General features: G+C 51.5%; 1 protein-coding gene across 9 annotated transcripts in view; it reads right to left on the minus strand.

The window, feature by feature from the left end:
* Window positions 1-24885, minus strand: part of Cdh22 (cadherin 22) — a 123424-nt gene that overhangs the window by 72019 nt on the left and 26520 nt on the right. The gene's annotated exons all lie outside the window — the stretch shown is intronic.

Raw genomic sequence — 24885 nt, forward strand, 5'->3', positions numbered from 1 at the left:
CGTGTTTGCCAGCATTTCCCGGACACCAGCACCCAAGCTAGGCACTGGGAACACAGCAAAAGAGTTCTGGTATGTGGGGGCAGGGAGCAGAGTGTAAATGGGTGGGTCCATTTCAGATACTTCAGGTACTAACTAAGAGCAGGAATGGAAAAGAGGCAAAGACATGGCAGAAAAGGCTGAAGGAAGTGGGGGATTATGGGAAGGGGCTGGGGTCAGGGCTCTCAGAGGACTGAGGAGGTGAAGTCAGACAGAGCAACAGTACGTGCAAAGGTCCTGCGACTGGAGCCAGCAGCAGTTCTGTTGAAGTTCAGGCAGATCTGTGTCTGAGGAATTGGAGATGAGGTAAGGGTGAACACTTGGTAGAAGACAGCTAAGCTCTGCAATCAGACCCTCACTTCAGAGAGAGGGCAGGTTGAGTTTCAAAGCCAGTCTCTGAAAGTGGCATAGACTACCCAGGCCAGAGCAAAGCTTGAACCCAAAGCTTGGATACAAGGGGAATAGGAGATGAGGCCCCCACTGGGTGTACCTGACAGGATGAGGCAGATCTTTTGTGCATTCACTCCAGGGACCCTGCCTTCCCCTCCCCTGGCCTGGGCCTTTGTACCTCAGCCTTCAGACCCTCCCTCTGGCAGCTGGCCAGGTTCCCTGGCTGCCTGCCAGGTCCATGCACCCTGGATGGCCTGCTGGTGCAGCGCAGCAGCAGCAGCAGCAGCAGCAGCAGCAGCAGCAGCAGCGGGGCTCTCCCCTCTGCTCCCGGTTCAGCATCGCCTGAGGGCACCCACCACAGGACCCTGCCTGGGCATTCTGTCTGGCCAGCAGTGAAGCCCTGAGGCTCCATCCAGCCCTTCTCAACTGTGTGTGAGCCTCCAGGCGTGTTGGCAGCCTTCCCCTGGGTCACAGGGCTCAACTTTCTGCTCCAAGCTATTTAATCCCAAGTGAGATTAAGAATCTGAGTCCAGGCCAAGCTCACCCGATGCTGGCCTTGCCTTACCTGCTCTTTGGCCTGGCCTGTCACCCTGCATCTGTCCATGGGGCGCACATGCACACACAGCATTTCACACTTGGCAGCTGCCTACGTCACAGAGGCTATGGGACTCCGCTAGTCACAGATCTGGGTTCAGCGGAAATAAACAGACGCCTTGCTTTGTGACGAGGAGACACAAAAGTGAACAATGGACATGTCTGACTCGGTTTGGCTTTGGTTTTGAGTGACTGTTAAGGGTGTTGGATGTGGTACCTTAAAGGATGGTTGGGTTATTCTGGAGAACTAATGCAGCTCCCTAGAAAAGGGGATCCCCAAAAGTCTCTCTTCTTGTTTCCTCTTTTACCTTGGGCCATCTTCACATCTCCAATATATCCTTGGACTTTCCAGCCTCTAGGATCAAACAAGCTGTGAGCTGTGAGTTTTTAATTTGTTTGTTTTGAGACAGGGTCTCTCTATGTAGCTCTGGCTAGCCAGGAACTCACTGTGTAGACCAGGCTGGCATCAAAGTAACAGATCTGCCTGTCTCTGCCTCTTGAGTGCTGGGATCAAAGGCATAGGTCACCATGGGTGGCTACCGTTTTATTTATAACTTATTCAGCCCCCGACATTCTGTTACAGTAACAGAAAATTGTATTAGATAATGGTCAGGTGTTCTTGAGAAAACAAAGCAGAGTAACAGGGTTGGGGGAGTATTTATATATTCTCTATCATCTATCCATTTGCTTATCCATCAACTTAGCAATCGTTTTAAATGATAACTTGTACAGAGTGGCTAGGGAAGGCTTGCCATGAAGATATTATTTGAAAAAAAAAAAGAATCTGTTCACACAGAGAGGAGATGCCATAACACGAAAGTGAGCACTCTGGTCTGAGGTAGGGGAAAGAGCAAAGGCCCTGGGATCCAAGCACATGGAAAGTGAGAGGACATCGGGGAGCCTGGTGTGGTGGCTATGTGGCAGCAGGTTGTTGGAACTCTAGGGTCTCTCAAGTTCATACTGTGAGGATGGAATTCTAGGTAGGTTTGAGCATAGGAGTATAGTGAACACACACATGCACATGCACACACATGGAGAGTTGTGACAGCCAGGAGGGTCTAGGCTGGTTCTGAGAACTATGCCTTGACTGTGGGAAATGTCAACAGCTCTGAAAGGGGGTGCAAGTGGCCTGACCACAGAGGCACAGGGAGGTCTCTTCTTGTGGCATTGAAGACATTGTGGGTAGAGAGGACCACATCTGGATGTGATGTGTCAGAATGTCGTGGAAGGCAGTGCTGTGCAACCCAGGGTCAGGTGCTCAGGGCTGAGTTACAGCTGAGGGTAAACTTCAGATCTGGACAAGGAATTCGGGTGAGACGAATAGGAAAGTCAGGAGTAAACAGTGAAGCTAGAGAGGAGGGGCCAGCAAAGAACATTGGAAAGAGTAGTAGTCTGCCTTTGGGATGTCATGGAGAAATCACTGTCTAAAAGGGAGTGTTGTCCATCTGTCCATCCATCCATCCATCCATCCATCCATCCATCATCCATCCACCCACCCACCCATCCATTCATTATTCATCCATCCATCATCCATCCATTATCCATCTATCCATCATCCATCCATCCACCCACCCATCCATCCATTATTCATCCATCCATCCATCCTTCATCTATCCATCATCCACTCATCCATTCACACATCCATCATCCTTCCATCTATCTCTGCATACATACATTTATCCATCCACACATGCATGCCTACATACATAATACATCTATCCATCCAGCCAGCCAGCCAGTCATGCATCCATCTATTCATTCATTCATCTACCTATTCTATCTAATCACCCACTCATCCATCTATCCAATATTTCACTTATTTATCCACTTACCTATCCATCCAACTATCCATTCCATCCATTTATTTATTCCACTTAATCCATCCATCTACTCATCCATCCAATTTATCTTTGCAGTCACTAAGTCATCCATCCATCCATCCATCCATCCATCCGTCCACCCATCCATCCACCCACCCATTCATCCATCCATCCACCATCCATCCATCCATCCATCCATCCATCCACCATCCATCCATCCACCATCAATACGTTAATCATCCATCTATCCATCCTTCCCCAAACCCTCTGAATACCAGATAAGCCAGACAGGGAGCTCAAGACTCCTGGAATGACTGTGATAATAAAGATACACTCATTTACCCAGGAAGTCCCCATCTGGGTGCCAGAGCCCTTGCGCATCATTTTCCTTGCAGTGGGGAAAGGTGCCAATTCCCATTTGCCTCTTAATATGTACCAAGTGCTGACTAGACGCACATGCCTGAGATGAGTAGCAGAGAGCATTTAAAAGAAGCAAAAAGCACTGCGGTCAGGCCACAGGAGCAGAGGGTTCAAGCACGGATAGGAGAGGAGGCAGGAAGTCACAGAGGGGGACTAAGCAGAGGAGCTGGAGTGACCAGAGCCAGGGCCATTTACATGGCGGCGGGGGCGGGGGGGGGGGGGGGGTTGTGGTGACTGAAAAGGATGCTGAGGAGTCACAAGCCACCGCTGGCTGGGAAGAGCTGGTTCAACCTCCATTCTTTCTTGTCTCTGCTTCAGTTCAGCATCCACTCTTACTGAGTGCTGACTCTCTCCTCTGTGAGCAGTGACTAGTGTCACCAGTAAGAGCCGTTTTCCTTCTCCTCACCAGTAATTGGTTTACAGAGTGTCCTATAACACAATTCTGGTCAATAAACTATAAAAGGCTATCTTCTGGGAAGCATCTTGGAAAATATTTCTACTCCTAGTAAAAGGGAGATAGTTTTTGTTTTCTGCGTGCATGCGTAGGAAATGACTGGAGCAACAGCAACCATTTTGGGGTGATAAAGAGAGCTATTCCAAGCTGGAAAATTCTACTGAGAAAAGATGGAGACATTTGTCTCTAATGGTTTCTTGGAACCATGGAATTAACTTGCTCTGGCCTTGGATTCTCTAGGTTCTTATTCTCTTCCCCAGAATCCCCTTAGACCAGCCTAGCTGAGTCTACATCTTGGGCTTGCCATCAGCTATGAGGACAAGGTTTAAGTAGCAAAGACCATCCCTATTTTCAGAGTGAAGCACATACTGGGGCCTGGGAGGGACTCAGGAGAGGCTTGCTCCAGACAGAGCTCAGACTTCCTGGGAAAAGGTGACCTTCACCATCACAGAGGAGCCCTGCCTCGGCTGTCCTTGGCTCTGCCTGCGCTCTGGGTATAGCCACTGTCTGCCCATATTATTTCTGTCCTTCTGCACTCGGCAGCAAAGGACAGCACGTCCTGTCTGGATTTCTCAGTACCCTGGCACCACCACTGCCAAGACAAGGGTGCCAGCTCTCCTTTGTCATCTGGCTGTCTCCCTGGGGACAGACAAGGGCTTTTCCTGCTTGTTTGACATTTGTCTCCTAGCTGAGCACTCTGCCAGGAGCCAGGAGAGGGCTGGGCACAATGACATTCATTCAAGACAAAGCAGAAAGACTTCACAGTGCAGTCATACTAGCCTGCTCCTGCAGACTCCAGGTCATCTCCCCGTCCCAGACAAAGGGGTGGAATCGAACCCTTAGCACCACTGAGACTACATGGTCAGGCTGAGGCTTGACTCCTAGCTGTTACTGGACTGTGAGGAGCCTGGCTAGCCCACTATTTCTCTGAGCCTTCTTTTTCTTATCTAGCACTGTGGCTGGCTGTGCTGGCCTTTCGAGGACAAGGTCAGATTCGGAGGTTGATGATAGAGAGAAAACTAGTGTTGAGGAGTAATGTTGGAAGACCAGCAAATCTCTGTTGCTGGCTTCCCTTGGACTCCTGTTACATACCGAGTATCCTGGCTGGAAAAGGGCTAGGAGAGGCTGGCTGCTCATACACTCCTTCATTAATTTGTGCACAATGGCTAACCAGGCCCACACATGAGAGACATTGGGGTCCTGTACCAAGGAGAGTGGAGATTCAGTTTGATTGGCACAGAGGAAGACAGCTGCTGGGGTCATTGGAAGGGGTTGGTGCCTGGGGCAGGGAGATGCAGAGTAGGGATGTCTGTCTGTCCGTCCATCTGTCCATTCATCCCCTTGCTTCTTCCACTTGACACTGCAGGCTTATGTGTGTCCTCTCCCCATGCCCTCCTGGCTCCCAGGGCTGCCAATGGGCCCTTTGCTTGGCAGGCTGGCATCTACCTGCCCTATCCAAGTCCCAAAGGCACAATTCCTGCTGGGTCCTGGACCTGAAACACACTGTGTCCAGCTGCAGCCTGCTCCCTGGAAGATGTTATTTCTACCAACTTAGTTCTCGACCTTGGGGAAAATGGGTCCCAGTGTCCCAGGCAGGAGCCGTGAGGTAAGGAGAGTGCTGGGTCAACCACCCTGTGACTATTTCCCTCTCAAGATCCCAAGGAGAAGGCACGGTGGGACTGTAAACATGAAGTCAGCTGGCACAGCCCTCAGCAAGCTCGCCATACATGGAGCATGAGCCTGGACAGTGAAGAATACATGTGTGGCCAGAGTAGGGTCACATCCACAGCCTTGGTGTTGGCATGGGTCCAGGGTCTTCCAGGACTTCTCAGCTTGGAAACCAGATGTACCTACCCAGTGAGGAAAGATCGGAGACAAGGAAGGAGGGTCAAAGAGGCATCCTTCCCCTGCTGACTCAATCCACCCCGTGCAAAGGCCGCCCAGGGTCTCAGCCGGCTCATCTATGCTGAGTATGCAGTGGGGTACCATCAACAAACTCAAAACCTTCCTGGCCTCTTTCTGCAGGACCAGGCTGTGTTAATCCGCCCCCATGTAGGTCACAGGCTTTGTCCGCTCGCTTCCAGCCTTTGGAGGGGGCAGGGGAAGCACTGCTTTTCCAGGTAAGGAAACTGAGGCACCGAAAGGTTGTGGGATTCACACAGGTCACACCCTGGCTGGCTTTGGAGCCTAGATTTGCACTCCGATCTATTGGATCCAAAGCTCATGTAGGACTTACCTACACCATCTCTGCCCGATATCCTGGATCCAACTCCAGGGGCAGATATGCTGGCTATGCTCTGGATCTGAAATTTCCTGCTAGGTGCTCATGTGTAGAAGGCTCCAACCCCAGTGACAAGGTAGCCAGAGTTGGGGCCTTGGGGGTGATTGGATCAAGAGGGCGCTGACCTCAGTAGTGACCAGTCACTGCTAGACTATCTCAATGGGCTGGGGGAGGGGGGAGTGAGTCACAGGGCAGGCCTTTGAAGGACATACTTTTCCCAGGCTCCTCCCTCCATCTCTCTCGCTCAGCTTCCTGGCTATTGCATAATGAACAACTTTAGTTTACTACCTATTCCCTATCTGATGGACAAAACCAGCCTACTGTGGAGGAAAGTCTCCGAGTCTCCCAGTACAAATGAACTTTGGCTCCTGAAAATTCCAACTTGCTGAAGTGTTCTGTCACAGCAGTAGGGGGGTCAGCAACTAACCTGACATTGCTGTTTAGGACATTCAAGCCTCAGGGCCTTGGCTCCTGTTGTTAGGGGTAGGCCTGCCCTTCTGTCTTGCCCAGTGACTCCCTGATTCAGTCCCTCTGTCTCATCCTGGCATAAGGAGTTCCCAGTCTTCCCAGTCTGTGTTTTCAGACCAGGAGGACCTGAGCCTTCAGAGGGCTCAGGATCTGGCTTTCCCTGGGTTTTAGTATTAGTCTCCTGGCTGTGGGTACCGCGGCTGCTGCCCTCTACCCCTCATTCCCACTTTACTGCAGGGCTCCAGACATATGAGGGCTTGAGAAAGAGAGTGTGGCTGCCTGGCCACCTGGTCCAGGGAGAGGAGGACGGGAAAGACGGAGGTGTCAGCTTCTCTTCCTCTTTTCCCAGACCACGGGGCTGCAGTTTCCTTTCCTTCTGCCTCTACCATTTATGGACTCATGAAATATTAACTGAGTAGCTACTACATGCCTGACCCATACTGGAGACTGAGGAGCCCGCTGAGCCCAGTGCCTGTCCCACGGCTGCCTATAAGCCCGTGTGTGAACATGCCCGGGCTCACCCATGCACTGATCCCACAGACAGCTATAGATGTTCAATTCTCAGCTGGGTCAATAAACTTCAGTAAAGATAAAACACAGGCACCCCCACATACGTATGAGGGACGCAACCTCACTGCTGGTTCGAGAACTGGAGAGAATGGTCCCCTGGAAAGGACTTGGAGGCAAAACTCTCCAGGTCCATGAGCGACAGTCTAAAGAACATTTCAGGTCAAGGTGGGAGCTGAAAGGTCATGGTCGGGTGGTGATAAAAATTAACTATACACCTAGCAGTGGTGGCACAGGCCTTTAATCCCAGGACTTGGGAGGCAGAGGCAGGAGGATTTCTGAGTTCGAGGCCTGGTCTACAGAGTCAATTCCAGGACAGCCAGGGCTATACTGAGAAACCCTGTCTCAAAAAAAAAAAAAAATTAACTATACTAGTCTGATGAGGTGCACACTTATAATCCTAGTGTGTGGAAGTTGGAGGCAGGAGGATTGGGAGTTCGAGCTCATTCTCAGCTATTCAGTGAGTTTGGGCTAACCTGGGCTACAAGGAGAACCTATCTTTAAAAACCAGAACAAAACAATAGCAACAATAACAACAACCCACCGCCATCGACAACAACAAAATTAGCTACAGCATAGAAAGGAATCAGGGCTTGGAATTTAGAAGGTAAGGAGGGGTCTTTAGGATAGGGACACCAGCTTGTGTTTAAAGAGGCGGCCCTGTCTGTGGCTTGAGAGACAACCTAAGAAGGCGGAGGTGGAGGTGGTGTGTCAGGGAGACAGCGGTGGTGGCTTAGACCTGGGAGGCCGCTGTAGGATGAGAGAAACTGACAGCTCTGAAATATTTAGGAAGCAGAACGGAGCCGACTCCATGATGGATTGACCCGAGGGGAGGCGGGAGGAGGCAGACGGCTTCCCGGTTTTATTTTTCTGTTTTTGCTGACGTGTATTGATCACCTACTAAGAGCCAGGCACGTCCCACACTTCACAAGCGCCACCTTCTCCGTTCCTCATGTAACCTCATAAACTAAGTCATCACCATCTCCCTCATTACCCTCTCACTCCGGGAAGGAGACTGTGGGAGCCGGGTCTGGGTTCTCTGGGGAAACAGCCTCCGCAGGTCATGGCAGTAGAGAAGACAGGCGAGCGGGGCACCATGAGTCAGTGCAGACAATGCTGAGCCACCCTCACAGAGCCTCTTCTTGTGCCAGGCATGGAGTCATCCAATTAGCTAATAATAAGAGGTGACAGCTAAACTCGGGACACACACCAACCCTCTCATTGTGTTCTCTGAATGGCTGTCTTTCAGATTTCTATTCCAGAAAAGAGGTCCAGTGGCCCAGACAGGCTGAGGACTTGTCCAAGGTCACACAGTCAGTTAGTGGTAGATCTGGAATTCCCATAGGCTGTGGCAAGCAAAGGCGAATAAAGATGGGCAAAGGGGGTGGGTGGGTGGAGGGGCTAGGGGGAAGGGCACACTTGAGTTTGGACCAAGCCAGGGCGGATACTCAAGACCGGACTCCCCGTGCCAGCTAGGAGCTCTGTGGGCATGTATGTGGACACGGGCATGAGTGCCCAAGCACTTCCTGGGTGCCTGCTGCTCGACGGCTGCCCGGCCAGGGGCAGCATGTTCACTCTCTGTCCCAGGTGTCCGGGTTGTACCTGCCTCGTGCCCCGCCCCCGCCCTGCCCGCTTGCAGTGCCGCAGGCACAGCCTCGCTGTACATCATGTTGACAGTAGAAATTACATCCCGGCTGCTGTTTTACACCGCGCCCTGTCAGAACTCACCGCAGCCCAGTGATCAGGACAAATTGAATACCATCCTGGCCGTGTCAATATTTATTCCATTTTACAAACTTGGCCGGCTGGGGGGCAGGGACCCGCTGTGGTGCCAGCCAAGCAAAGCCCCAGGAGGCTGTCCCCCTCCCTCCTCACAGTGGGTCACCAGCCCCCTTCCCCTCTCCTCTTCGTTCCCCTCCCCTTTCTGGACTTTTCATAATCGGTTAAAATTGGATTTCAGTCTTGATGCTGAAAACGGCAGAAATCATTAGCGCATGCTGTAACTAATAATTACAAAATGGAAAAATGGATCTACCCTTCGATCAAAACTCTGAAAGTTGCCCCCTCTCCAGAAACCCTGCCCTCTGTCCTCTGAGATCCAGCAACAAGTCCCTCCTGCCGTACCTTCGGGAGGTGCCCCTTGACTTGACTGCCTGGGGCCACTTCACTAAACACTCCTGCGCATTTTGGCTATTTTGTTGTTTTGCTTGCTTCTGAGCTCCTACTGTATACATCTTTTGGGGTCTTTCCTCTTATGCCTTATCTACAAGAGTTCCCTTTGCTCTGTTATCTGGATCTTTTTTATGGCTGTATAGTGCTCCACTGCATAATTTTCATGGTTTTTCTACCTGCTCCTCCTGTCTCCCATCCCCCTCGTTTTCTCTGACTTTCCTATTCTTTCCCTTATATTTTCTTCCCCCGTCTTACCTCCTGGTCTGTCTGTCCCCTGGTGTACTGTCTGCTCTCTCTGGGAGCCCAGCATGCTATCATTGAGCACACACTTGGTCTCAGCTCCCCCATGCGACCAGGGTCCTGATGCCTCCTCCTGAGTGCTTTCTACTTTTCCCAGCTGCTGGGGTAGGTAGCTGCAGGTAGAGCAAGCCTGGGGCACAGAGAGGTCCCTGTCCCCACAGCCTGACTCTTCCTTGGCAAAAAGCTTCACCCTGTGATAACCTTACCTCCCAGACTGGAAGAGAACCGAGGGACCGGAGGGACCCTGCAGCCAAACTCAGAAGGGAGCTGTGTGTGGGGACAGAGCCTAGCCCTTGTCTCAGCTCTGCCATTCAAGGTCTCAGCCATCACCCACCATGGACCTTGTGTGTTTGTGTGTGTGTCACCAAGCCACATCAGAGAAGAGCTGCAGGTGGAGGAGAGCTTCTAGGAGGCACAGAGGGAGCAGCTGGATACCCCAGGGGCTCATGTCACACATCCTGGCAGGCCTCCCTGGTCTCAGAAGCCGCATGATGAGACTCGTATTCGGGGCAGTTAATTTTTACTGCAACCCAAGCAGATGACATTAAGGTGTCTGTGCCTTTGTGGTGTAGGAGAAAACTCCCTGGGAAGGAAGGCGAAGCAGACAGGGCCGAAGCCAGGCTCTGATACCACCATGCTGGGTGACTTTAGGCTAGTCCCTACATTTCCTGGGCTTCTTTACAATAGAAGGCTGTAATTGGTACTTAGTGCTCATCACAGGCAACGGCAGCCACAAATGGGGGCTTATTCAGAATCCAGCCCTCCACCCAGCCCTGGAACAATGACCATACGCTCACAACATGAGAAGACACAGAATATTTCCAGAACTTTCCATAGGCTAGAGAGCCATGAACATTGGATAACTGAAAGTAAGAACCTGTATTCTCTGCTTGCTGGACCGAGCACTTCCCTGGGCTCCCGGTGCTGCCCAAGTCACTAGGGAGTAGATGGTCACCTCTAGAAACTGGGGCACAGAGAGCTAGAGTCACTTGACTTGGGTGACAGCTAGCCAGGAAGCAGGGAAGCCAGGACCTGGAGGAGGAAGTCTGGCCACACAGCCTGGCTGCTCTGGAAAGGTTCTGTGGCAGCTCTTGGCACAGGGCTAGCAGCCCTAGGCAGGGAATCGGGCATCAAGTACCCACTGCATGTCTGACTTTGAAGGGTACATGGTCCAGCTCACTCCCATCACCAGGGCAAGAGCTTACTGTTCTCTCTCTCTCTCTCTCTCTCTCTCTCTCTCTCTCTCTCTCTCTCTCTCTCTCTCTCTCTCTCTCTTTCTCTCCATGCTTACATGCAGACATGTGTGGGTATACACATGGAATGCATGATGTGCATGTCTGTGTGTCTGTGTTTATGTGCACAGTACATGCGCAGGTCATAGGTTGGTGTCCAGGGTCACCCTCTAGTGCCTTTGCTTCTTTATTCTTCTATCTTTCCTGTTATGTGTATGGCTATTTTGCTTGCATGTATGGCATGTCTGTGCACCACCCAATAGATACCTGTGGAGGACAGGAGAGAGCATTGGCTCTCATAGAACTGGACTCACAGAAGGCTATGCTACCCTGTGGGTCCTGGGAACTCAGCCCGGGTTCTCTGCAAGAGCAGCCAGTGCTCCTAACGGCTGAGCCATTGCTCCAGCCCCTCTACTTAATTCCTTTGAGACAGGGTCTCTCAGTAGAACTGGAGACTGCAGATAGACTGGACTGCCTGGCCGTTAAGCCCCAGAGATCTTCCTGTCTCTGCTTTCTCAGTTCTGGGATGACAGACACACACCCCTGTGCCCAGCGTTTCCTGGGTGCTGGGGACACAAACTCAGGTCCTCAGAGTTGTGTGGAAAGCGCTTTACTGAGTCATCTCATGGGCCCTACTTTGTTTAGTTTTTTGAGATGGGATCTCAGTAGTCCAGACTGGTCTCAAACTCACAATACAGAAAAAAAAATGACTTTGAACCTCTGATCCTGTTGCCTCTGCCTCCCGAGTACTGGTTTCGCAGGCAAGAGTCACCTCGCTTAATTTACTGTTATGGCCTTGGGAACTGGCACAGTGTTTGACAGGCTTCAGTCTCCAGCTACTAGGGCACGGGATGATGGGCTGTGCCCACTAGCCTAGTGTGGGGACAGCTCCTGAAACAGAGCTCCCCAGACCTTTACTCTGACCCAGCTTGGACTCTACCCCTAACCCTCTGGGCCTCACTCTCCCCCTTCTGCAGTGTGGCGAAGCTGGATGAGACAGCTGACAGTCACAAACTCACAAACTTCCGTGGCTACCATCATATCTCTTTCTCTTTGGAAAGAGTCCCCTCGCCTGTAAACGGTTCTCAGACCTAATCCGCCCCCTTCTCCAAACACGGAGCATGCGCACACATGCACCAGGGATGGAAGGTGACGGGCCCGCTGCCTGGACAGGGGCCCTGAGGTTGAGTTCTGTGTGCTAGTTGATAGCAGCAGGCTCCATGGAGGCCCCTGGGAGGATCTTATGCCAAGCCAGGCTTGGCTTTTGAACCCACCAGACACTGGATTGCCCAGCCCACCAATGGCCTGGGGCCGGATGCTCACTGTGGCTAGGGCTCTTCCCCATTAAGGCCTCCGCGCCAACTGTCTGCAGCTGCGAGACACAGGCGTCCTGGGTGGCGCGTTCCACTGAATCAAATCTACCACAGACTCGGGACCTGACCTCAGCTCTAGAGATGACAGCAAGCAGGATGCCGCCTGAGCTGGGGCTTAACCAGCCAGGCCCTGCCATCCGCAGAGGAGGGAGCCCCGGGTCTGCCGCCTGCTGTGCTCACAGCGGGATCAGCGCCCCAGATCTCTCTCAAAGCCAGGCCGCCACCGCTGGCCTCGCGGCTCATCTCCCGCAGCTCCCTGAGGTCCGGGCGATTATACCACTGAACATTCCGCTTTCATCTTGTCAACCTCGCAGTAAATTACAGGCCCGGGGAGGCGTGGGTCTCCTCCTTAAACAAGATTCAATTCCACTTAGCTGCCCCCCTTCCCGCCCCCCACGTGGCTCCCCCTCCCCCAGCCCGCTCAGGATTTATGGCCCTTCCTTGCCGGCAGCTGGTAACCATGGCAGGCTCCTTGGGGAGGCTGCAGGCTGGAGCCTTTGGCAGCCCCAGGCTTCAGCTAGCCTGGCCACCGCCTACTCAGCGGGGAGAGGAAAGGCCAGGAGTGTGGGGCTTCTAGAAACTTGAAGTCGTGATAACAGCAACACTAGCCACAGTGAGAACTTGTGTCTCACACACCCAGTCTTCCTGTCACTACTGCACAGATGCCAACACGGATCCATTGTACCAGTCAGTATGTCACTTCTTCCTGTTCGATACCGGCACAGGTGGCTAGGTGCTTGTCCCCAAGATACGTTCGGTCATCTCGGGGTTGGTCTGTTTCATCAATTTAGAGACACAGTTGTTTGTGGGTCTGGAGTTGCACCAGGGGACCAGTCTCTTTCTAGAACCTGTTATTGCAGTCTTGGGCCAGGGCGGTCATTGCAGATCTCAGCGCCTGCTTATATTCCTTCAGCCACCAGGAGATCACTCCCTTAGCAGTCACCTAATAATAGACCAGGCCTGGCTGTCCCTCGAAGACACCACTGCGTCATTTAAGGTCCTCTGCTTTCTGGCTTCAAACTGCCTTGTTCAACCCAGGTTTTCTCCATCCCGTTCTGGGGGCTTCCCCCGTCTTTGCTCTCCTTATACATTGCCTTGACCCCACCCCCACCCTTGCTTCACTGCATCTCAGAGGATCAGAATTGGAAACCTATCACTGCTCTCACTTTCCTGACGGAGAGGCTCAGGATGAGGTAGGTGACAGTGGGCTTAGATCTGCCAATGCAGAGCACCCAAAAGGCCACCATCCACTGACTGCCATCCACTGGCTTGACACCGTGGCTCTGAGTATCTTACACTGATAAACCACTTCATTCTCACAGAGCACCATGAGGAAGTCCCTGCTCCTGTAGCCGTGGATATGAAGCATAGAAGTCAAATGACTTACCCAAGAACATACAGTCTAATGTTTGAGCCACACTTCTACCCTGGGGCTCCATGGCCACATGCCCTACAAGCCAGGGAGAAGCAAGAACAGACTAAGGGAACATGGCCTACCTCTTTTCTCCTGGGGCCTGGTCTGAGTTAAGTGTTCCCTCACTCAGATTCTACTCACAAGGAACTGTCCTTTTCCACAGCACCCTTGGGGACATCTGGACTTACAACTCCCTATTATATGTCAGCCCTACAGGGTAAGGTCAGGGGTGTCCAGTCCATCTGTTAAATGGAGTCTCACCCAGGCATCAGCTCAATCCAGCTGTTCTTTGTGGGCTTCCGAATGCAGTGACATTTGACCTGTCCTGGAAGATTCTGTAGGAGCTCAGCATAGAGAGCCCTGGGAAGGGAATCATGGGCAGAGGAAATGGCTTGTGTGAAGTCTTGGGGAGGATGTATCAGCCTGGGGAAGACTGGGATGTATTAAACCCAGTGCCTTGCCGAGGTGGGGTGGGGTGAGGTGGTCTGGGCTGGGGGTGGGGGTGGAGACCTGGACTGAGCTGGGAACCCTCTCTCTGATCTGCATATGCCCCAAACAGACTGGAACAGGGAGGGGGTGCTACTACCAGGTTCCATGGCAGCAGGCTGGGTGCTTGGAGTTGTAATCCAGTCTGGCCCATTGATCCCCTAGACTGTAAGCCAGGTCCCATCTGGGGCGACAGATAGACAATGGTGGTGCCAAGCCTGAGGGGGCGTTTCTCCGTTTCTTCTCCTGACAAGTGATGTAGCTGGCAGATAAGGAATCTTCTTCTCTAATCTCCCTGCTCAGGCTGCAGCAAGGGAAGGGGCTGAGGCTGGCACTCCCTCCAAGGCTTAATCCTCTCCTTCCTGCATTTAAAGCTGCCGGCGACAGTCTTTGGTAGCCATCTGCGGAAGACTCAGGACTAGGGCGAAGGACTAGAAGCTGCTGTCGGTAGCAAGCCAACGCACACACAGGTCTCTTGTTGGAAGGGCTGCCTGAGATGCATGGGGAGCCCCAAAATTTGCTCATTGCTTTGCAGAAGGTAGGAGAGGGGCTGGTGAGGTCCGTGGGGGAGTCACACTTGGGCTGAGCTGGGTCCCCAGCTTTGCTCCCCAACAGCTGTGTGACCTAAGGGAAGCTGCTTCCCCTCTCTGAGCTTCAGTGCTTTTCTATGCAAAATGGGGAAAATAAATCCTCCAAGATTTTTTTTTCTTTCAAAGCTCGAGTAGATGGTGAACACAAAAGTAATTCTCTGGAAAGTCAAGTGCTGGAACCAGGTGAGCCGTGACTATTGTTTTCCACAGGCGAGAGAGGATCACAGTCGGGGGGGGGGGGAGGACAGAAGCACAGCAGCTCCTGTAGGGGTGGGGAGGATTCACCTCCAGTTCTGAGCCCCTGGAGGGGCCCCCCTGTGAGTCTCCACACAGGAGTCCCTCACCTACTGTCTAGCAACATGACCTCACCATACAGGTAACACCTAACACCAATCCCCCTGGATCCTTGTCTCTGCCAGGCCTGTCTGCTCTCTTGTCTAAGGACAGTCACCTACTCCTGGCTTTGTGGCAAAGCTCTCCCTTTCCTGAATAGAGGTTTCTGAGAAGCCACCAGACATTCGACTCCTTTTCCCTGTGGCCACCCGTGACCATGATGGGTCCTCTCTGGAATGCACAATGAATCTCTGGCCCCAGTACAAGGCTCTCTAAATTTCTTTACATGTCTATCTATGTATCTATCGATCGATCGATCTATCCATCCATCCATCCATCTATCTATCCATCTATCTATCAATTTACTCTGTGTGTGTGTTGTGTGTGTGTGTACCATAATGTGGACATCGGAAGACAGCTTGAGAGAATAAGCTTTCTCCTCCCACTGTATGGATGCCAGGGATCCAAATCCAAGTGATCAAGCAGCTGCCTGTGTGCCTGGCCCCACAGACACACCACTCTGAAGCCTTACCCACCATGATGATCTGTGCCACCTCAGACTGTGAGCCAAGATAGACCTATCCTTCCGAAAGTTGCTTTTGGTCAGGTCTGGGTCACAGCTATGGGGAAAGTATGCTATGTTGATTCCTGGGTTATGTGAGAACGAGTCTGCTTCAAGATCACTTTGGCTAGGTCTCTCATGTCCCATCTTCCTCCACAATGCTCCAAGCTACCCTGGGATCTGATGGATAGTAGGCCATCACTACAAGAGGGCCCTTTACTTTGGACCAGACCAGAAGCCAAAGCAATCTCTTTCCCTCCCATCTCCCTGAAACCCCCCTACATCATCTTTACCTTTCTCTAATGGTGTCCTGGATATCAGCATGGAAAGTACTCCCAGAAGATTCTAATTGACAAGAACTAAGCACACATCTCCTTGTACCAACCTCTTCCTGTGGCTAGAGAACCCAGTAGTTTGGGGGGACAGAACCCCAGATTCCTTGCCTCAGAGCCCATGTTCTTACAATCAGTTGTGACCAGGTGTTTGTCCTCACCATGTTGAAGTCATCAATGACTGCTACGCCATCTCATCCAGCTATTGTCCCCAGTGCTCACGTCCCTCATCCTCAGTGGTCTTTGAACCCTTACTGAACAGCTGGGGTTCTTTGACATTCCCATTATGCTCTGGCCGTCCTTCATTACCGTAGCCTTTTCAGTCCCCACTGAAACTCTTCACTCATTCCTGGGCAAGCCCATTCATGCCGACGGCCTCAGTCACCCTCAGCGCCACGATGGTTGCCAACCTCTGAGGTCCTGGTCATGGCCAGGTCTCTGAATTTAATTGTGGCATTCATGCCCACTCACTTAGATGGCCCTGCTAAGCCTCATTGCTAGCAAGCTCAAAGTCACCTCAGTGAATGGCCCCAATATGTGTCTAGTGGTCCCAGCCAGAATGCCGGGAGCTCTTCTTGGCAGGAACCCTTGCTTTCCCTCCTGAACAGTCCTCCACCTGGCTACCTGGTGTCACCTTGCCTCCCACTTCAGTTCCAACCAAGGATTCAGGGTGACCCTTGGGTTATGGCTTCACAGTGGACAGCGACAACATTTAACAAGGAGGGAATCGGAGAAACAGAGGCTGGGATGGGAGGGAGCGTGTAGGTAGGCTATGCCTGACACGTCCCTGAGACGTGCCTTCAGAGACATATAACAGGCAGGTGCAAGGAACAGTCTGGAAAGAACTCCAAGGACAAGCCCAGACTGGAGATATAAATCAGAGCCATCCCTCTGCTCGCAGGTGACATTTAATGCTGAGGGGATGCTGAGGTCGCAGAGGAGAGACAGAGCAGACTCAGGGCCCTGCCACATAAGAGAGGAAGCAGAAAGGCGGTGAAGCAGGGGGTGGGGGGCAGAAGCAGAGGACTGAGGGTCATCTAAAACATGGAGTCATGGAGCTGACCAGTCATGTCTCAGCAAAGCTGCTGAGACACCGGGGGAACTGAGGCACAGCAGTGCTGTAACAGTCCAGGAGAAGCATGTCATCTGTCTTCCCTGTGGTCTGTGCATCCAGAGAGGCAAGGGTGTCGCGTTCTGTCATGCCGTGCCCCCCCTGCTCAGCTCCTGCATTGTTCTCTTGACATGTCTGGCTTTCTCCAGCTATGTGTTGACTGTTGTCTTTTAGTTTTTATCTTAGGAGAGAACTTGAAGCCCCGGAAGAGTGGAATTTCTCTTCTTTAAAAAGCACTTGCACTTGGCTGTGCATTCGATTTTAAAATTTGAAGCCCTGGGTTCCCTGGATGGCTGAGTGGCCCTGTGAGTCCCATCTGGTCCCTTCTGTTTCATCTGTACCTCAGGGGCCCTTGAGAATCCCAGTGGGTCTGGGGAGGGTCTGCATTTTGACTCCTTCCTCTTTCAGACAACGAACTTGGACTTCCATTCCCCTTACACTGTGAGATCATTAAAAACCGAATTCACTTTTTCTGGGATCAGCCAATGTCCTGAGGGCAAACGCTGCCTCTCTGCTCTCTAACGGCCCCCGGCTTTCTGTTTTCCCTCCAGTTTTGACCTAATAATTCCTGGTAATTCCTTACAAAGGGCTTGCTTGTCAGCTCTTTGATGCTTTAATAAGATGATTTTTGTATTTTATCCAACACTCTTAGCTCCTTAAAGCTGAAGGGTTTGTCCCCAAACCTCAGTGCCTTGTTTCTAAACACAGAGATGGCTAATCTCTAAGGCTTGGGCACAACATGTGGCATATTTTAATGACTTCATAAATAGTTGTTGTGCTAGAGCAGTAGCTCAGATAGTAGAGTGCTTGCCTAGCAGGTCAGAGCCCTGGGTTTGATCCTTAGCACTGTATAAAATAGACATGAGGTGCATACCTGTGGTCCCAGCAACACCCTGGAGGTAGAGGCAGGGGATCAAGAGATCAAGGGCATCTTCAGCCACTTGCTGAGTTCAAGGCCAGCCTGGGGTATATGAGACCCTGTCTCAAAAACAAAATCGAAGGACCTTTACAGGTTCACAAGTTTGAACATTTGGTCCCCAGCTGGTAGGACTTTAGAACAGCTCTGTTGCCTCAAGGGAGGTGTAACCTGGAGGAAATTGGCCTCTGCGGGAGTGGAGAAGGGGTAGACCTCGAGGGTTATAGCTCAGCCTGAACTAAATGAGACCCTAAAATAAACAAAATAACTATTTGTTGATTGAAAGAAGGACCTGAAGCCAGATCTGCAACGTCCCGGCTCTTTAAAGGCATTTGCATCTCGCTCAGATGAGGTTCCAAAAGAAATGGTGAGCACTGAGAGGCAGGGCTGTGAGCTGTGAGCTGTGAGTGAGGGAAGGGCCGCCGCCAGGCAGTGGTACCAGGAAGGACTGGTAAGCACACAGATGGATCGGCAGCTCAGCAGATGAGCCATTCACCAGGCTGAAAGGGAGTCTCACAGGAAGTGGACCACGTCAGCCAGAGCCTGCACGGAGGCTAGTTATGTGGGAGGGATGTAGAAGCTATGAGTGAGCAGAAAAGCAGGGACCATCCAGGAAAAGGCTCCTGGGGGGCTCCGTGAATGCAGAAGCCCAGCCCAGGCAGGACAGCTCCCAGCGCCGCCGGCAGGAGGGAGGAGGAAGCAGCCTGTTGGAATGCAGGCACGGTAATTGCTACAGAGGAGCGTTCCCTTCCGTTTGAAAAGCTTTCTGCTCTGCGTTTTCTTTGGTCCCAGTTTCAAAGGAATTTTAATTGCAAAGAAAATTTTGTCATCTCCCTGGGGGGAGAGGGCTCCACAGCTTCGAAAAGTCCGTGCCTGATGCGGGTGCTTCTCCAAACTAGCGGTTTTCACGGTTTTCACGCTTTGGCTGCGAGGAAACTGGCTGGGGATTGGTCCTAGTGGAGGGAGGGGATGAGGCGGGCCTCCCTGCTCCTTTCCAAGGCTGGAAAACCGAGTTTGCATCCTGGGGTGACCTGGACCAGGGCCTCCACGAGGCCTTTAGTGCCAGTCTAAGCATGGGCCTGAGGTACCTGTGCCAGGCTCACTTTGTCCTCAGTTTGGCATGTTTGTTTAAATACGCTAAGAAGCCTAAGGAGGATGGCCCCTCCTCCATCCACTCATTGTAGAGCAAGCTCCGCAGGGTGGCCCATTCGAAAGCAGTCTGATACAGTTCAACATGAAGTTAGCGCACCATCCAGTCATCCCACTCCAGAGAATCTATGGCAGAGACAAAGGGACAAAGGTCCACACAGAGACAGGGCAGCACAGTTCAGCCAAAGAGCAGAAGCACACCCACGCCTCTGTAGTGATGTCAAATGAGAGTGTGTATGTGTGTAGTGTGTGTGTTATGTGTGTGTGTTATGTGTGTGTGTGTATGTGTGTGTATATGTGTGTTGTGTGTGTATGTGTTTGTATGTGTGTGTATGTGTGTGTATATGTTATATGTGTGCATATGTGTGTGTGTATGTATGTGTGTTATGTGTGTATGTGTGTGTATGTGTTGTGTGTGTGTTTGTATGTGTGTGTATATATGTTATGTGTGTGTATGTGTGTGTATGTGTCTGTGTGTGTGTTATATGTGTGTATGTGTGTATATGTGTGTGTGTATGTGTGTGTATGTGTCTATGTGTGTATGTGTGTGTATGTGTATATGTCTTATGTGTGTGTATGTATGTGTGTGTGTATGTGTGTGTATGTGTTGTGTGTGTATGTGTTTGTATGTGTGTGTATATGTGTGTTGTGTGTGTATGTGTGTGTATATGTGTTATGTGTGTATGTGTGTGTGTATGTGTGTATATGTGTTATGTGTGTGTATGTGTTTGTGTTATGTGTGTGTGGCATGTGTGTGTATGTGTGTGTTATGTGTGTATATGTGTATGTGTTATGTGTATACATGTGTGTATGTGTAATGTGGTCTGTACCCACGAAGGGGCTCTCTGAGAGCCAACATCTCTGATGCTCGGCTCCCTGAAGAACGAAAAGCTGTGCTAATCGTAAGCCTCCCTCTCTGAATGTCCAGATCGGCATCTCCACAGAGACAGGAGGCAGATTGGTGTGCTCGGGACTGGTAATGGGGGTGGGCTGATGTGACAGGCAGGAAGGGGTACAAGAGACATCCTGATGGATGGTGGTGTAGGTGCCGCAGAGTAATTTACTGGACATCATTACGTGTGCACTTACAAAGGATGAATTTTATAGTATGTAAATTATACTCAGTAAAGCTGTCAGGGGAAAATGGCCCTGCCTTTCTCAGGACTAAAGACAGAATGTCTACAAGGCCCTACATGATCTGCCCTTTGACCTTTGTGATCACAGCCCCACCCCTTCTCTCCTCTCCTGCCAGCTTGCCAACCTTGTTCCCATCTGAGAACCTTGGCCTTGTCCATCCTTCTGGTTCAACACTCTCCCTCAGTATCTGAAGTATTCCAACGCACCCCACCCCTGGACACCCTGTCCAAATAGTGCCTCTTAGGGAAGAATTCCAGACACTCTAAGGACAGCAGCCCCTCTCTCTGTCTCCAAGTCTCTATCAATACTCTTGCTCTTTTCTGTATTTCATTCAGCCCTGATCACCTTGTGACCTGTCCTATATTCTCATATTTACTGTGATTTTTCAATGTGCGTGTGTATGTGTGCACGCTTGCGTGTGCCCACGTGTGTGCCTCGTGTATACAATCAGGTATCCAAGGAACCTAGAAGAGGACCTCAGATCCCTTAAAGCTGGATTGTAGGTGATTGTGAGCCCCCTGATGGGGTGCTGGGAACTGAACTCTGGTCCTCTGTAAGAGCTGCAAGCTCTCTTAACTGCTGAGCCTCCTCTGCAACCCCTTGCTGTGCTTTTTGTGTGCCTTGCTCCTCCTCCATGGCACATTACAGTCACTGGGATAAGAATGCTTGCTGGCTTCTTTCACTCACATGCCCTTAGGACACAGAAGAGTCTCTGCCACAGAGAAGTGGCCAACATGTATTTGTTGAGTATCTGAATTCATAAGAGGCTCCACAAATACCTGAGTTCTGTTCGTGCCAGAAGCTGACCACATGGGCTCTGGATGGACGAATGTCTTATCCCTAGAGGAATTGTCTTTTAGGAGATTGACCATGGCAACAAAAGGGGGGGGGGGTTGGGACCACCAGATGCCATCACTTAAAAATCAGGGTGGGGGGTTCAGGCTGAGTGAATAACATGTGCAAGGCAGAGGCAAAAGAGAAAGAATCAGCTGGTTTAGGGGATTGTGAAATATCTGTTTTAATTGAAACAAACAGGGTATGGGGTCTAGGGGAGATGTCACTGGTGGAGTCGCTGGTGCCAGTCTATACAGGGTCCCAGCACATTGCAAACTATCACATCAATTCAGCAAAGCACCCATGGAAAGGTGTTGGCTGCACGCAAGTGAGTGGCTCCAATTGAATGCCTGCAGTCCCACCCCACTCCCTGCGAGAGAGAACGCGCTGTCCCCAGATCTTTTCTTCCCCCCACTTTCTCCCGCACACTGATGATCCCGGGAGGGCCTCAACAGGGGAGTGATGGTGATTAGATTTTCCTTTTAAAGGATCACTCCAGCTGTCAAGAAGAGCCCAGAGAAGGGTCCGGAGTTGATCCAGGAAGACCGGGTGGGAGGCTGTTAAGCCAGCCAGGCTGGGAGAACTGACAGTCACTGTGATGGATCTGATGTGGGAGACTGGAGTAAGGAGGGATTCTGGGTAATGGCACAGCCACCGCCAGCACAGTGAGCAGGGCCCACGTGCTCAGAAGGGCTGCACTGAGCGCTGGGCAGGGCTGTCTCCTTCAAGCCACACACCCGGAATACCCTTGCTGGAAGGGCCATTTCCCCCTCGACTTTATTTTTATTTTTAAAAAAAAGCTTTACCTTATGTGTGCAAGGGTAAATGCACACTTGTGCAGGAGCCCAAAGAGGTCAGAGGCATTGGATCCCCTGGAGCTGGGGTTACAGAGCTTGTGAGCTGGAGCCCAAACTCTATTCCTCTGCAAGAGCAATACCCTGTTCTTCACTGCTGAGCCATCTCCCCAGCCTCTGTCCCCTCCACTTTACAGACAAAAGAAGTGGAGTCCCAAGCTTGAGTGGTGTCACCAGGACTCAATCTGATGATCCAGGGTCAGAAAGGGTCTCTGTCAGGATCGTATATAGGGCTGGGGAGCCAGTGTTCAGTCGGGAAGGTGCAGATGGCTCCCCAGACAATCAGAGAGAGACAGGCCACGTGGGCAGAGAGACCAAAAGGAATCATGGCCAGGAGCAAGAGATTTGGGCCAGGACCCCTACAGACGCTGCCCAACAGCAGCAGAAATGGCTTGGGACCAGTATGGGGGGGGGGGTAGAGGAGTCCAGCTCCAGGCCCAGGTTGAAGGGTGGTCAATGCCAAAACAGGTTGTTAGATTCCTGCAGGGCAGTGGTTCTCAACCTTCCTAATGCCGTGACCCTTCAATACAATCGCTCATGTTGTGGTGACCCCCTACCCATAAAGTTATTTTCATGGCTACTTCATCACTGCAAGGTTGCTATTGTTGTATATTGTACTGTTCATGTCTGTGTTTTTCAGTGGTCTTAGGTGAACCTCCTCAGGGGTTCAAGACCCACAAGTTGAGAGCCACCGATGTAGTGGAAGCAGAAAGTCCAGGCAAGATTGTTGGCAAGGAAATGAAGGGCGGTTAAGAGGGGCCACCCCTGGCCTGGTCTCGGGGCTACCCATCCTCTCTGTCCCTTCTCTCTGTACAGAAAGTGCCGGGATGCTGTGTGTGGTGCACAGAACACACCTACGCACATGAAGTGAAGGAAACGTATCAGGGCGAGACTCACAGGCTGGTGGGACTTAGAGTCGTTTTTATTTGTTTTCCTCTCTATACTTCTTTGTGTATTTTTTTAGACTAATATGTCTTAAACAGATTACAGGCAGGCAGAGGGCAAGCTGGAGAACAGTACAGAGGAGTGGGTGGGATGGGTGGGAGGGGAACAGTCTGGGGGGAGGGTGAAGAGGAGAGGAGCACAGTAAAGGGAGAAAAGGGAAGTTCTGGTGGAGGAAGAAAAGATCAAGACCAGGACAGACGGATGGACAGACGGAGGCAGGTGACCTTGGAAGGGTTGTGATGAAGATGGGGGAGGGGGCAGCAGATGGCTGTGGGCTGACTGAGCATTGAGTGGGAGAGAGAAACAAACAAGACAACTTGGTAATCCAAGCTTTGTGGGAAGGAGAGAAAGAGAGAAATTGTAGCTGGGGAGGACTTGACAGCCCAGAGGGAGGAGGGAGAAGAGTGCTCAGTATGCAGAGACCCAGGTGGAAGGCACTGGCCAAGGGCACAGGTGGCAGACAGAAGGGAGAATTGGAGGGCCCAGGATGTTGGAAACAGTGGGGGGGGGGGACCATCTTCCAGATCTTCTCTTGGGAGTGTCCTTTGTGGGTCAGTGACCAACTTTACTTCTTGGGGTGACCTCTGACCCCAGCCCATGTTTCTAGGTCCTTCTCTCAATGTCTTGGGCCACAGATAGGGCCCCAGGTAGCTGCCTGATGGTGCAGTCCGTTCACAGACTGACCTTCTGCGTCCTCTAAAGACCTGGCCCAGCTTGTTTTCCTACAGTCTCTTGTCTTAAACTCTCTGGAGGGGAAGAAAAGGTGACTGGTGGGGAAGGGACTGCGCTTGGCTCAGGGTAGGTCCCACGGGGTCTTATCATTCACGGTCAACTGAAACCTGGGAAATGACTGGGCATGAAGTTCAGATGGTAGAGTTACTCAGAGTATACCAAGTCTTGGGTTTGAGCCCCAGCACTATGTAAACCCAGGAGGATGGCTCACACCCGTAATCGGTGCTAGAAGGGTAGAAACAAAACAATGAGGAGTTCAAGGTCACCCTCAGCTATGTATACAGCAAATTTGAGGTTAGTGTGGGCTGCATGAGACCCAGTTTCAAAATCAGTCAGTCAATCAGTCAGGCCAGCAAGATGACTCAGTGGTAAAGGCATTTATTTGCTGCCAAGCCTGAGGACCTGAGTTCAGTGCCCAGGAGAACCAACCCAGTTAGTTGTCCTCTGACCTCCACACAAATGCCTTGGCATGTGTGCCACCCCATCCCTCCCCCTCCCCCAACGTATACAAAGATTGAATAAACCAAGGAAAATACACAAAGTCATGTCTCTGAGCCTGGAGAAAGTTGTGTTGGCAACTTGAACACAGATGTCAGTCACAATGGTCCCTAAAGTCCTGTGGCTGAGAAGGGGGAGGAAGACATACCCTTTGTAGGCGAGGTGGCGGGTGGGCAGAGAGAGCATGGTGCCCAGTCCCAGCGAGGGCCGCATCACCCGCTGAGATGGAAGAGTTAAAGTGCGTCAACATGGATAGCTTTCAAAACATCGTTGGAAGAGAGAAAGCAAATTGCGGGGTGCTACACCCAGAATGAATGCATTTACATTAAGGAACGTAAAACAACGCTGCTTATATGCTGTGGGTGCACAGAACGCATGCTGAAGTCTAAATATGGCACAGGATGACACACAGGCTTGTCACAGCCCCAGCTCCAGGGGAAGCAGGACAAAGCCAGCCAGGGAGGTGATGAGCAAGGGGCAGAGTCGCTTCTAGTCTCCCACGCCTCAGAGTGGGTTCAGGCATCCTCCCCTCCTCCCTCCCCTCCTCACTCACACCTATCTTTCTTTTTCTCTCTTTCTCTTTCTCTTTCTCTTTCTCTCTCTCTCTCTCTCTCTCTCTCTCTCTCTCTCTCTCTCTCTCTCTCTCTTTCTCTCTCTCTCTCTCTCTCTCTCTCTCTCCCTCCCTTCCTCCCTCTTTCCTTCCTTCCTTCCTTCCTTCCTTCCTTCCTTCCTTCCTTCCTTCCTTCCTTCCTCCTTCCTTCCTCTCTTTTTCTCTTTCTTTCCTTTTCTTTCTTTCATGTTTTGAGACAGGGTCTTGCTACACAGCCAGGGACTCACAACGATCCTTCTGTCTCAGGGTTCCAAGTGCTGTGGTTATAACCACAT

Source organism: Mus musculus, chromosome 2, assembly GCF_000001635.26.
Source record: "Mus musculus strain C57BL/6J chromosome 2, GRCm38.p6 C57BL/6J".
In the NCBI taxonomy this organism is placed as follows: domain Eukaryota; kingdom Metazoa; phylum Chordata; class Mammalia; order Rodentia; family Muridae; genus Mus; species Mus musculus.